Source organism: Mixophyes fleayi, chromosome 7 (assembly GCF_038048845.1).
Source record: "Mixophyes fleayi isolate aMixFle1 chromosome 7, aMixFle1.hap1, whole genome shotgun sequence".
NCBI classification, from domain to species: domain Eukaryota; kingdom Metazoa; phylum Chordata; class Amphibia; order Anura; family Limnodynastidae; genus Mixophyes; species Mixophyes fleayi.
In genome coordinates, this window is record NC_134408.1 from 61,825,111 (window position 1) to 61,839,261 (window position 14,151).

A 14,151-nucleotide genomic window follows, 5' to 3' on the forward strand; every position below is an offset into this window, starting at 1 on the left:
ACCCCACCCTTTCAGCACCTGTTATGGCCTATAAATTGATTTGAGCAGCTTCCACTTTTGTATTTGTGTGAGAGGCATGTTGGTGTCAGTAGCTGAAGGGGAGTGCTGACATTGGATTGCTATTTGGAGGCTTCTGGGGTACCTCTTTGGTAAGTTAGCTCTCAATTTAAAAACACATATGTATGGCCCAAATATAGGGACTCTCATTGTTTAGAGTAGGACCATCCTATATGCAAAAGCGCCTTGGCGTGGCAGGATGGCTTAAACATACATTTGCAAATGTGTGCAACAAAGACTTTTGCATTTTTATCTACAGTAGAAATGGCAGATCTGTTGCTGGCTATAGCAGTGTGCTGGGGGAAAAAATGTTGTGTGTATGTTCCTTGCAGGATAACCCCACCCTTTCAGCACCTGTTATGGCCTATAAATTGATTTGAGCAGCTTCCACTTTTGTAGAAGTGCAGGGATACCTGAACGACTGGAGGCCGGCAGGATACGAAGTCCCAAGAGGGTAGAAGCGGTAATCAAGTAGGTGCAGCGCACAGGTAGGTAGACCAGCAGAGATGGAAACAATACTCAGGAAGCAGTAGTATATCGAACTGGACACCTGGAGAACGCTGAAGAGTAGAGATGGTCTAGACGAGATGGAAGCAGCGGAGCGTTGATCCAATGCAGACAGGAGAGTTGACCCAAGCGGAGACACTGTAGAAGCACGGAGAGTGGATCAGCTGGCTGCAGACACGAGGAGTACTGGAGGGTTGCGATGAGCAGGGTACTGCAGATACACGGAGGCAGCGGATAGGAATCAGCTGGAGCAGTCACGATGAAACACGGGAGAGTTGAGGTGAGCAGGATACTGTAGATACACGGAGGCAGCGGATAGGAATCAGCTGGAGCAGTCACGATGAAACACGGGAGAGTTGAGGTGAGTAGGATACTGTAGATACACGGAGGCAGCGGATAGGAATCAGCTGGTGCAGTCACGATGAAACACGGGAGAGTTGAGATGAGCAGGATACTGTAGATACACGGAGGCAGCGGATAGGAATCAGCTGGTGCAGTCACGATGAAACACGGGAGAGTTGAGGTGAGCAGGATACTGTAGATATACGGAGGCAGCGGATAGGAATCAGCTGGTGCAGTCACGATGAAACACGGGAGAGTTGAGGTGAGCAGGATACTGTAGATACACGGAGGCAGCGGATAGGAATCAGCTGGTGCAGTCACGATGAAACACAGGAGAGTTGAGGTGAGCAGGATACTGTAGATATACGGAGACAGCGGATAGGAATCAGCTGGTGCAGTCACGATGAAACACAGGAGAGTTGAAGTGGTCTGGAAACCACAAACGAACAACAGGAATCAGCAGGAGCTGAACACACGAGGAAACACAGGAACACCTTCAGAGGCTCATGGGGAATGAGACTCCAAGATCAGGCAACGAGGTATTGACCTCAGGTGCTTTAAATAGGGAGTGTTGCCTGATCAGCCAATTAACTAAAAGGAACATGAAGGTTTGAAAAGGGCTGCACATGCGCAGACCCTCAGGATGGTGGACGGCCACGGTTCCTAAACACACGAGAAGTAGCACTCACAGTCCGGTGAGTGACAGATGCCCCCTCTCCCCATTGATCTTCACCCTTATAATTGAACCACTAGCGGCCAGAATTCCTTGCAACCAATCCATCTCCGGTATGAAGGTCGGGTCTACGGAAAGTAAAATTGCTTTAAATGCAGATGATGTCCTCATTAGCATGTCCAACCCTGTCACTTCTCTTCCCTCTCTTCTTTTGAACTAGAAACTTATGGGCACTTCTCAGGTTATAAAATTAATCCAGCCAAATCCGAAACATTAGATTTTTATATTTCTAAAACAGATAAGAAAATTCTTGATCAAACATTCCCCTTCACATGGCATTGCCATTAATTAAAATACTTGGGTGTCTTTCTGACCAAAAATCTGTCCCATCTGTTTCAAGCTAATTTTCCCCACACCTTATCCCAAATTAAGAAAGATTTTAGCACCTGGTCCCATCAATTTATCTTTTGGATAGGCAGTATAAACTCTGTTAAAATGAATATTCTTCCTAGACTATTATATCGTTTTCAAACCCTCCCTATTCGAATTCCTCCTTATGTATTTAAGTTCCTTCAATTTGAGTCATCTAAATTTATTTGGGCAGGTAGACGTCCACGTGTACGACTTGGGGTTCTGCAGAGGTCCTCACGGAGAGGTGGTCTGGGTATACCTAATTTCAAAAAATATTACCTTTCAGCCCAACTTGCTCAATGTGTCTTATGGAATGGTTCTACATCTGATAGGTTCTGGGTAACTCTGGAGGTTGGGAGTCTGGGGATGCTTACTCCTGCCTCCCTTCTGTGGATTCCAAGGGCACGTCGTCCCAAAAAAGCACTGACTCTCCCCACATCGATCTCCAATAATTCCCCTTTTTAATAACTCGGATTTCCCTCCAGGCTTGCACCATCCCTCGTTCCTTCCATGGCACTCCCGAGGGATACGTTTCCTAAATGACATAACTCGCAGTGTATCATTTCCCCAATTTGCAGACATTCAAGTGACACTTGGCTTGCCCACATGAGTATTTTACCAATACTTATAAATTCGTTATCTACACTCCATCGCCAAATCTCGCCTTACCTCTCGACCTCTCACAACAATCGAAACATTGTGCCTGCGCCAGGCATCGACGTCAGATCTTATATATACTCTGAATTAATCTTTCCCTCTACTCCTCGTCGAGACCCTTATGAGATGGCATGGGAGCATGACCTGGGCTCACCACTTGATGCTGAGGAATGGTCGGAAATTTGGGACAATGCTGCCTCTAGCTCAATTTGTGTCAGAATAAAAGAAAACGTATACAAACTCCTCTTCCGGTGGTATTATGTACCTACACGTCTTCAAAAGATACTGCCTGATTCCTCCGACAGAGGTTGATGTCTTTGCTCTGGCACAGGCTCATTCTTACACATATGGTGGGACTGTCCGAAATTGATCCCCTTCTGGCGCGAAGTTAAAGCTTTGATAGAAACGGTGTTCCAAATTCCCTTACCCTTCAACCCTAAATTCTTCCTTCTACCCCTCGGGTTTCCCATAGCCACTAGACACCAAAAAAAACTTGCTTGCCATATTATTTCTGCGGCCACAAGTCAAATTGCCATTGAATGGAACCAGGTCACTTCCCCTTCACTTACCGCTGTAACTAATAGGATTTTGCAAACTCACCGGATGGAATACATGACTAGCATTATACGGAACTCCGCCAAATCTTTTAACAAAGTCTGGGGCCCTTGTATGTTTTACTTCCAATACCGCTCCCCCTTTACTTAGTCATACTCCCTACCCACTCACAACCCTTCCCCTTCTCTACTTACTGCATCTAATTCTGGGGTGATTTCTGCCACACCACCCCATCTCCTTCCCTATCTATCTCTCTCTTTATCATTTATCTCTCTCTTTCTTTTCTTTTCATACTCTTACTTTTAGGTATAAAAATGTACCGGTCTTTCTTTTACATCATCTAATAGAATCTGATTTATTCCCTCTCCGATGCACGGAGAGCTCTACACCCTTATTTAAAGTATTGATTGTATTCTATATGATATAACATGTATTCGTATTGCATCGTATATCTTATTTGACCGTTAATAAACACTTGGTTTAAACAAAAAAAAAAGGATTGACCCAAACTCTGAGAGCCTTAGAAACTTAAGTGATTGAACTATACCTGATTTCAAAACAATCCTAGAGGAAATGTTAAGGGGTTTTTTAAAACAGCCTTTCATTTTCTTAGCCATAAGATCTCTCCTCCAAAGGGATGCTGGTTCTAGCTGAAAGACTAGTTGTTGTTACATCAACCGTAGGAACTCAACTCCGTTTTGCAGCCTCATTATCCTTGAAAGGATACATGCAATCAATTCTCTTAAGGTTAATCTGATGTTTATACAGTTGTTCCCATTCCTTACTTATTAAATCTTTTGCCTCCTGGTGTACTGGAAAAGTTCTACTCTCCATGCCACGATTGTCAAAAACTGTTTTTAAAAGGGAAGAGTGGATTGGAGTCTCATCAATGACTATGGTTCTATTAATATCTTGATGAATATTATTATTTATAAGGTGCCACAGATTACGTAATCCCAGATACAGAAGCAAGTAACAAACAGATTAGTGTTATCCACATAAGTAGCACAGATGAGTGTGAGTAATGCTATGGGGACTCACACAGAGTGCAGAAAAAGACATGACAGGACGTACAAGGGAGTCAGACAGTAGACAGACATGGGACAATAGGTAGAGAGATTTGAAAAAAAAAAAAAAATCGAAATTCATATTAAAACATACTCCAAACCAACAGATAGTAATTTATATATAAGCACAGGTAGAACAGGCTGGATAATATTCCAGCGGGACAGTTCATTTTGTGTAATAAGGAACTGAACTGAGGAGGAAATATGTGAAGAACAGATTGAAGTAATGAAAATCCAGTTCCTACAAAGAAGATACTCAGAAAAATGGTGGAAGGTACACATAAGGTGAAAGAAATTGAGAGGTCCGTACTCTTGAAACCAAAAAAATAAGGTAGAAAAACTAGGCAAAAAATGTGATTTCATTACCCAATATAATAAACGATATACAAAGTATGAGGGGATAGTAGAAAAGTATTGGAACATTCTGAGGAGTGATCCAATTTTGAAGAATCTATTATTAAATAGACAGAGGGTTAGACAAATTTTTAGCGGAAAAGTGTATCCAGGGATACGACCGTTAATTAAAATGAAGGATATTAGTGGATATAGGATAAAAATAAGACTGCAATATTGGGTCTGGGGGGATTTTCACAATTGGAACAGATGGGCGGTTGCTTACTCTGGATCAATTTCAAATATAAGTGCAGGATTGCAGGAGATCCAAAATAGGTTGAACTTCATGGACTGGTGTCTTTTTTCAATCTCATCAACTATGTTACTATGTATATATAGGAAAGCCCCGAATTTGAGGGATAAGTTAGTTTGTTGTACCTAGGGTCAGCAAGACGGATCATATAAAAACAGTAATTTTTCATAATGTCATAGTTATGTACCATGAAGAACACACAAAAATGATCAAGTAAAATAACATAATTTGAACATTCCAGAGGGGGTGCTGCCCTTGCAATCCGTTAGAGAGGGGGCGCTGCCCTTGCAGTCCATTCCAGAGGGGGTGTTGCCCTTTCAATCCATGCGGACCTCATGCACAGTGCAGATGGGATGCACTGTGCCTCTCCCTCCTCCTCACTGTCCGGACGCTGGCAGGAGCCACGCAGACAAGAGGAGATAAGTAAGGTAAGTAAATAACGGTGTGATACTCGGGGGTGGGAGGGGGCATTGAGATGCTGTGGGGGACAGGTGAAGCTGGGGGGGGCACTGAGATGCTGGGGGGTGAGTGAAGCTGGGGGGTGACACTTAGATGCTGTTGGGGGACAGTATGATGCTGTTGAGGGGCACTGAGATGCTGGAGGGGCAGGTGAAACGGGGGGGGGGGGGCACTGAGATGCTGGGCTGGACAGTGTGATACTTTTGGGGACATTAAGATGCTGGGGGGTTGGGTGAAGCTTGGAGGGCACTGAAATGCTGAGTTTTCGGGACACAGAGAGCATCTCCTGCATGTCATTGTAATTTTTTAAAAAGTTCTGTACCACCAAGTTGATGTGTGAGCAAAACAGGAAATGTGATGGAATTCCCCCCGCTGTAATGCTCTAACAATATTGGTGGCGTTATCAGAAATCACATATCCTTAGGAGAGTCCAAGCAGGATAAGCCATGGTGCAATGACATCCCTTAGTTTTTAAAACAGGTTGTCAGCGGTATTGCCTCTGACCTGCGCTTTGTCTTATATCTGATAACCACCTCTCACTCCCGCCTTCAAGACTTCTCCTGTGCTGCTCCCCACTTATAAAATTCCCTACCACACTCAATCAGACTTTCCCACAGCCTTCAAATCTATAGATGCTCTTAAAAAAAAAAAAAATTGTGTTACCTATTTAACACAGTATCATTTGCCTGCAAATTCAGAAGACAAGCCTGCTAGCCCTCCTATTTGTATTTCAGCAATTACTGTTAGCAATGGAGCACTCCTCTTTGTGTGTTACCTATATAACACAGTAGCATTTGCCTGCAAATTGAGATGACAAGCCTGCTAGTCCTCCTATTTGTATTTCAGCAATGACTCTTAGCAATGGAGCTCTTCTCTTTGGGTGTATATAACACTTTTTGGTGCAAATTCACAAGAAAAGCCTGCAAGGTCTACTATTTGTATTTCAGCAATTACAATTAGCAACGCAGCTCTCCTTTTTGTGTTACCTATATAACACAGTAGAATTACACCAACCCTGACAGCACTAGTATTTGTATTTTTCTGCAATGAGATTTAACACTGGAGTTCTCCTTTCTGTGTGTTACCTATATAACACAGTAGAATTGGACTGCAGAATTACATCAACCCTGTAAGCACTATTATTTGTATTTTTCTGCAATGAGAATTAGCAATGGAGCTCTCCTGAATGTCACTGATTACTTTGTTGAACACTGCTACCACCCTCTTCTTCAATTCTATAACTTTGCCTGCCCAACTGCTCTAACCTCTGTACTACCCCTTCTGTGTCCCTCTCTCAAATGGAGCTAGATTGCTGTGGAGGGCGGTATTTATAGATTCCAAAACTCACGATATCCAAGATCCGACGACGTTACAATGACGTTTTGCCTCCTTTTCGAGTCCGAAAAAGCGCGAAAGTACAGAGCCGACTCCTAAGTTAGGGTGTGTTTAGTTCCAGAGGAACCAAGCCTGAGCATCTCTATAAAATATATGCAGATAACTTCTTACCTTTGAGTACAATAATCTAAAAAGATCTAAGAGATTAGCTTCCCAGGAGCTTTTCCTTCCTACGTAGAGTCAACATAATTAAAATGAACATATTCCCGAGAATATTATACCTCCTACAAACACTCCCAACACAAATGCCCAACTCCTGGTTTATGACCTACATCATGCTATAAAAAATTTTGTTCGGAAAATTAAGAAACCATGTTTCAAGAATTTGATCCTATATAAACGCAAACATTCTGGAGGCCTACAACTGCCACATTTTTCTACATATTATGACGCTGTAATGTTAAATAGGATGCTAGACTGGACAAGTCTAGCATTGTACCAATGTACAATGGGTTTGGATGGAGGGATACATGCTGAACACTCCCATTAATCACATTCCTTGGCAAACAACAACATCCCACACATATCCTCCCAGATCTCTCCACTAACTCTAACACTTAACAACAAAGACTTTTCTCCTGGGCAATCAAAAACAGCCTTTGTCTGGTGGACACAGGTGGGAGTTTCGAGCGTCAGCCAGCTGATGGATGTATAGAGTGTCAAGCCATTTACAGTCATCCAAACAAACTGGAACTTACCTAACTCTGAAATATGGAGATACAACTAAAAAACTTTATAAGCTCTTCAAAGATTTACATGATGGCGGGAAGAAAAACAACATTATTTGAGTCTCTATGCACGGAGACCCAAAACCCTAAACATACAATGTCTTCTGTCTATAGGATTCTAATTGAACATGCCCTTAGATCCTTAACAAACTTCACCAGAGATTGCTAACATGACTAAGAAATTATCATCCATAATCAGGATTGGAAGAACATTTTCTAGTGCACACAGTTCAGCTCAATTAGTACTCAAGTAATCAGAACCCAATACAAAGTCCTGACTTGTTGGTATCGATGCCCTAGCCTACTGACCAAAATGTATCCTGGTCTCCCTAACCTATATTGGAGATGCCAAGAGGCGGCTCCTGGCAACCCACTACGCATCTGATGGTATTGCACAGTCCTTTGACCCTTCTAGGAAAATGTAACACTTATTTCTAGAAAATCATGGGAATCACGGTACTCAACGGCCTGAACCTTTCTAAATTACCAGTTTCCCAATATAAGGAGTCCACCTTGAAATAGCTCAATAAGGCTGGCTGTAATACAATTTCACTGGAAATCACCAATACCAACATCCATTAATGAATGGTTTAAACTATTAGATTTCTACATGTCAATGGACGATCTGAACTATTTATCAAAAAACAAGTTCCAAGACTATTATTTACTATGGTTCAAGTGGCTGAAATTCAGAAATTCAAATGGCAGAAACACCTATATATACCCTCTGGAATAAGTGAAATCTGTTTCCTTCCAGAAGACTTTGTCCCAAAATTATCTCGATATCCTCCTTTTGCCCACATTTCCTATCCTACAATACAGTTTAGACAATATAACAATCCAAGTTAATTAATATACGTTTATATATGTTTACAGCTATTTTGTTTAAGAAGATTCCTTTTTCTAATCATGTAAACTGTTATGCCATGAACAAATGATATCTTTATTATATTATGGGATCACTATCTGACATTACTATAATAATTTGTTCATCTTATCATATACATAAGCTGTACCTTTATATTACCAAAAAAAATTGATTTCACAAACAAATGTAAATAAATGGAATACAAAGTGTGACAAGATAAAAATTTACTTCATGCATTGAACGCAAGTATCCAATAAGAGGATAGGGGACGTGCCTAAGTTCCCATAGCAATAACTGACACTCTAGTGATAAGAGGGGATATTTGGTCATCTAATAGAATCTGCCCTTAGAGCGCAGTGAATGAATTGTAGTCGCTACGATAATCAGCTTTGTATATTCAAGAGTGATCGCGTGGAAATGTATTTTAATTCAAACTTATTGTACTAACTTATACAGATAACAACAAGTGATACTTGGTATTCACTTGTTAACAGTTAGAATGAAACTTAGGGGGTTAAAGTTAGTTGTTAACAACAGGCAGTTAATGTTTTAAGCATGACAAAAACCTAATTTGAAAACTATAAGTTGTTTTTTGTATTGTACTATGTATTTTAGTGAATTTGATTATGGTAATACTCGTTCTGTGATTGATGACCTGCTGCATATAAACATCATTGATTAAAACAGTGGTTTCCAAACTGTGCGCCTAGGCTCCCTGGGGTGCCTTGGCGATCTCGCAGGGGTGCCTTGGCCAGGGACAGTGCTAAGCAAGGTGGGAGACTACTTGGTAATTATTTTGGCTTAGGGGTGCCTTGAAAAAATTATCGACACCCTAAGGGTGCCTTGAACTGACAAAGTTTGGGATCCACTGGGTTAAAACATCACTTATGCCTTGACAAGCACTCCTGTGGGCAGGTAGAAAGGCGAGTACAAGCAGGAACTGAATGGAGTGATCCAGCGATTAAACCCTGCGATTGTTTGACATCCAAATGTTGAACACATTGTAAAGCTCTGGCAGGAGTGCACATGCCTGGCAGTCGTGGATTTCTAAGTTAAGCAATAGATGGTGAAGAAGATATATATAATTGAATATTTATATATATATGTATATATATATATATATATATATATATATATATTATATACTTCTAGGTTAAAGAAGGGATTCTCAGGTAAGCACGAGGAGTGACAAACATAGATTTCAACGGCCATGATGTACAAATATTCCAGGACTTGTCCTGGTATACTTTACAACAAAGACGGGTTCTGAAACCCCTCACTGATGAGCTTAAAAAACGTTCCATTCGGTTCCGATGGGGATTCCCGCTGAGTATTCAGGTCAACCATGAGGGGAAAATTGTGACACTCCACAACCACTCTGATGTTGGAACTTTTTTGTGAAAGCCTCAAATTACAGATACCAGACTGGGACAATCATGCCTCAACGCAATTCCCAGCTCCCGCATCTAATAGGGAAGGTTGGCGTAAGGTTTCAAGAAACAACAGGAAAACCCGTCCAGCGAATCCGGCTGGAGCCCAGAGTGTGACCTGATCTTGAAGCTCTGCTTGTCTTGAATGTCATTTTCTAATATATACTTCTCTCCGCTGTTTGATTCAAATATTGCCACTTGTTTTTTGTTAAGGTTGCTTTAAAGCAAACCGTTTACTTCTATCCCCATTTTCCACATTATTAATAGATATATCTCATAATAGATATGTGTATATCTTTTCTTACCTAGCTACACTTGCTACTACTATTAAATGGACGGTTTGGTCCATTTGGGATCACTTGCAAGCCATACCTCATAAAACCCCCTTGGTTTACATTGATACATTGACTACATTTATATTTTGAATTCAACACTTCATTCCTGGTTGGGGTAGCCCCCCAGTATACCCTTGGTTTTTCTGTCCTGTTAGATTTGCCCAGGGGTTAATATTGTCCCCCCTGGTCTTAGTGACGGTATTTCATCATGTTACTTTACAAGTAGTGCTTGTTAATGCTCTCTCATTTTTTGTGTGAATTCTGTTTTTTCCTTCTTCCTCTCTCTTCCCTTGCTATCTCTACCCCCCTCTCCCCCTCATGGAGCTTCTCTAGTGCCGACAAGCCTGAAACTTTGAACACCACCCCTGGATCATCTCTGTATACTCCGACTGAGATGGACGTGACCAATGCTGCCGATTCTTTTTTCAATGGATAAGTTGAAATTTATTTCTACCAATGTTAGAGGTCTAATTGTCCCACAGAAACATTCCCGCCTTTTACATACACTACATATAAGGTGTATATAGCATTTATCCAGGTAACCCATTTTAAAAAGGGCCATGCACCTTCGCTTTCTAATCATTATTATCCTATGGGTTTCTTTAGTAACTACCCGATATCCAAATCCAGGGGGGTTGCGATTTTATTTGCTAAGCACCTACGCCTATCTGAAATCTCTTCAACTGTCATAGCGGAGGGTAGAGTCTTGCTTATTAAAGTTAAGATTTTTGACCAACAATCCTCACTAGTTAATATATATGCCCCCAATAACTCTCAGGTTCCCTTGTTTGCCAAAATTCTAACACATATTGAGGACCAATTGGAGGGAGTGGTGGTTCTAGGCGGAGACCTGAATTGGTCCTTACTTCCCCAGATTGATTCCTCTGCTGGAGCTTCTAGGACATCTCTTAGAGATGCTCATAGGGTTAGGAGGGAGTTTCATGACCGGCAGCTGGCTGACATCTGGCGAATATTTCATCCCTCAGACAGGGACTAAACCTTCTTTTCATACCATCACTCCTCATATTCACGCATAGACTACCTTTTTATAAATCATAGATACCTAGACCTTGTGGATGACTCTTGGATAGGTCAAATTACTGATTCTGACCACGCCCCAATTTACCTAACTATTAGGCTGGTCTTCCCTCCCCCCAGGCGGTGGTCTTGGAGACTCAATGAGTTGCTACTGCAAGATCCATACTGTAAAACATAATTGAACGATGCGATTGATGAATATTTGTCTATTAATGATAGTGGAGAGACTTCCAAATTGTCAGTCTGGGAAGCCCACAAATGTGTACTATGGGGGAAGTGTATCCAGCTAGGCTCATACCTTAAGAAGCAGAAGTAAGAGGTTCCAGAGGCACTTTTATCGGACATTAAGAATCTAGAAACCAACCATAAAAGCACTATGTCCCCAGAGACCCTGGTGGAATTACATAATAAACGGGCAACATTGAACTCATGAAAAATGCATGGCGATGTTGCAGAGGCAAATTCTATCAATGGGAGAAGCCGGGTCGTTTCCTAGCCAGAGCTTTACGTTTCCAACGCATCCGCTCCTATAAACATAGTATCCAAGACACTGGAGGTACCACTAGGCACACAGATAAGGCTATTGCAAATCTCTACCATATCCGTTCCCAATTATCTGTAAGTGGCAATGCCCTATGTGAGAAGGTAATTGGTGAGTATTTACGAGATATCAACTTCCCAAAAATTTCCCTGGAGGCAAGGCGTCCTCTTAGACTCTCCCTTTTCTCTTGTGGAACTGAAGGAAGCTATAAAATCTTCCCCTCTTGGAAAGAGCCCAGGCCCAGATGGATTCTCCATCTCATACTACAAAATGTACATGGAGAAGTTATGTCCCATCCTGTTAGATGCTTTTAATGAGGTTTTAGACACGAAAGGATTTTCATCTCAGTCATTAGAGGCAGATATTAGTTATTCACAAAGAGGGAAAGGATCCTGCACTATGCCCTAGTTACCGCCCAATCTCTCTTTTGAATATAGATATTGAACTGTACACGAAAATGATCTCTAATAGATTAAAGAAACTTCTTCCTGAACTGATTTCTAATGATCAGGTAGGATTTATTCCAGGTAGAGAGGCAAAAGATAACACTACCAAAATTGTTGACTTAATACATTATGCCTCCTCTGTTGACTTGCCCACAGTCCTCCTGTCAACCGATGCTGAGAAGGCATTTGACAGGGTGGATGGGGCTTCATGAAGGGAGTGCTCCTTCATATGGGACTTGGCACCTCTTGTTTCCATAAAATGATGGCTTTGTATAGATTTCCAACCGCCAAGGTTAGGGCAAACGGCATCTTATCTGACCCCTTCGTCATCTTTAGTGGTACCCGTCAAGGCTGTCCACTATCCCCATTGATATTCGTTCTATGCTTGGAGGCTTTGGCTAGGGCGATTCGATCTAACCCAAACATCAGAGGTCTTCAGATTGGTAAGGAAAACTATCGGTTGGCTCTATTTGCTGATGACCTTTTAGCGATTATCACAAACCCAATTACCTCGCTATCCAACCTAATGTCAGAATTTTCTAAGTTCGGTACACTCTCCAACTTTAAGGTAAATTTTTCTAAGTCAAATGCACTCAATATTTCTGCTCTAGAGAAAATGATAAAAGGTCTCAAGACAGCATTCCCATTCAAATGGCAGCCATCACATATTCCTTATCTTGGGGTATCCATCGCAAGATCTAACGACCAATTATTCCAACTGAACTACTCATCTCTTATATCTACGATTAAAAGAGACTTGACAATTTGGTCATCTTCTAAATGCTCATGGATGGGCAAAATGAATATTATAAAAATGAATGTCCTCCCCAAGATTCTTTACATTATGCAGGCACTCCCGATTGATATTCCTCAGAGATTCCTTGATAGTCTCCAGCGTACAATACGCGATTTTGTCTGGGGGGGGGGTAGGAGATCCCGATTTAAACATGCTATCCTATACAGACGAAAACATCAAGGTGGTGCTCAGTTACCGATGTTCCAGGGTTATCTACAGGCAGTCTATCTAAGCAGGATTGTGGATTGGACCAGAGGTGGTGTCTCTAAACAATGGATGGTTATAGAGAATGATTATAACTTAACCCCGCTGAGTGTTATACCTTGGCTATCTAAGATACCCAGAATCCATCACCCAACCATAGGTCCAACCTTGAAGGTATGGAAGAAAATTAGTTTTGGAGAAAGTATTTCAGCCTTTGCTTCACTTATCACCTCTTTTGTGTTCAATACAGATTTCCCGCCGGGTATGTCGGGTTCTGACTTTAGAAAATTGGTCTCTGGCAGGGATCACAGGCCTCGGCCAGCTGGTGGTGAATTGTAAACCTTGTTCCTTTATGGACCTTCAGATGTCTTTCTCTCTGCCCTCTACTGAATATTGGAAATATGTTCAGGTGGTACATTACATCAGTACTATTGGAGGGGCCAGATGTCTCGATAGACCCCCAACCCCATACAAGGGCCTATGTCTATCTAAATCCGCTCCGGTTCATATCATATCGCGAATATACAAACTTCTGATTGAGGATCAATTCAGTGCTCCGCCCCCTATTGTAGGGTCATGGGAACTAGACCTAGCTCCACATGTAACTTCAACCTCATGGCAAAAAATATATACGAATACTCACACTTGCTAGTTAAGTATTTCTGTAATAGAAACTCATTATAAACTTTTAACCAGCTAGTACAGATGCCCTACAGCGTTACACAAATTCAACCCCCAAGTCTCCTCCTGCTGCTGGAGATGCTCCGGCTCTTTGGGATCATTAATACATATTTGGTGGGAGTGTCTATTAATCTCTCCATTCTGGAATGAAGTAATTAGATTATCCAGTGCTATTGTGGGACATGAGGTTCCCAAAGACCCCAGCTTCTGGCTATTATCCTTTTCCTCTATACAACCCTCCAAATACAAAAAATCACTATTAAAACATCTTAACAATGCAGCTAGAGCAGTAGTACCCACACACTGGAGATCCCG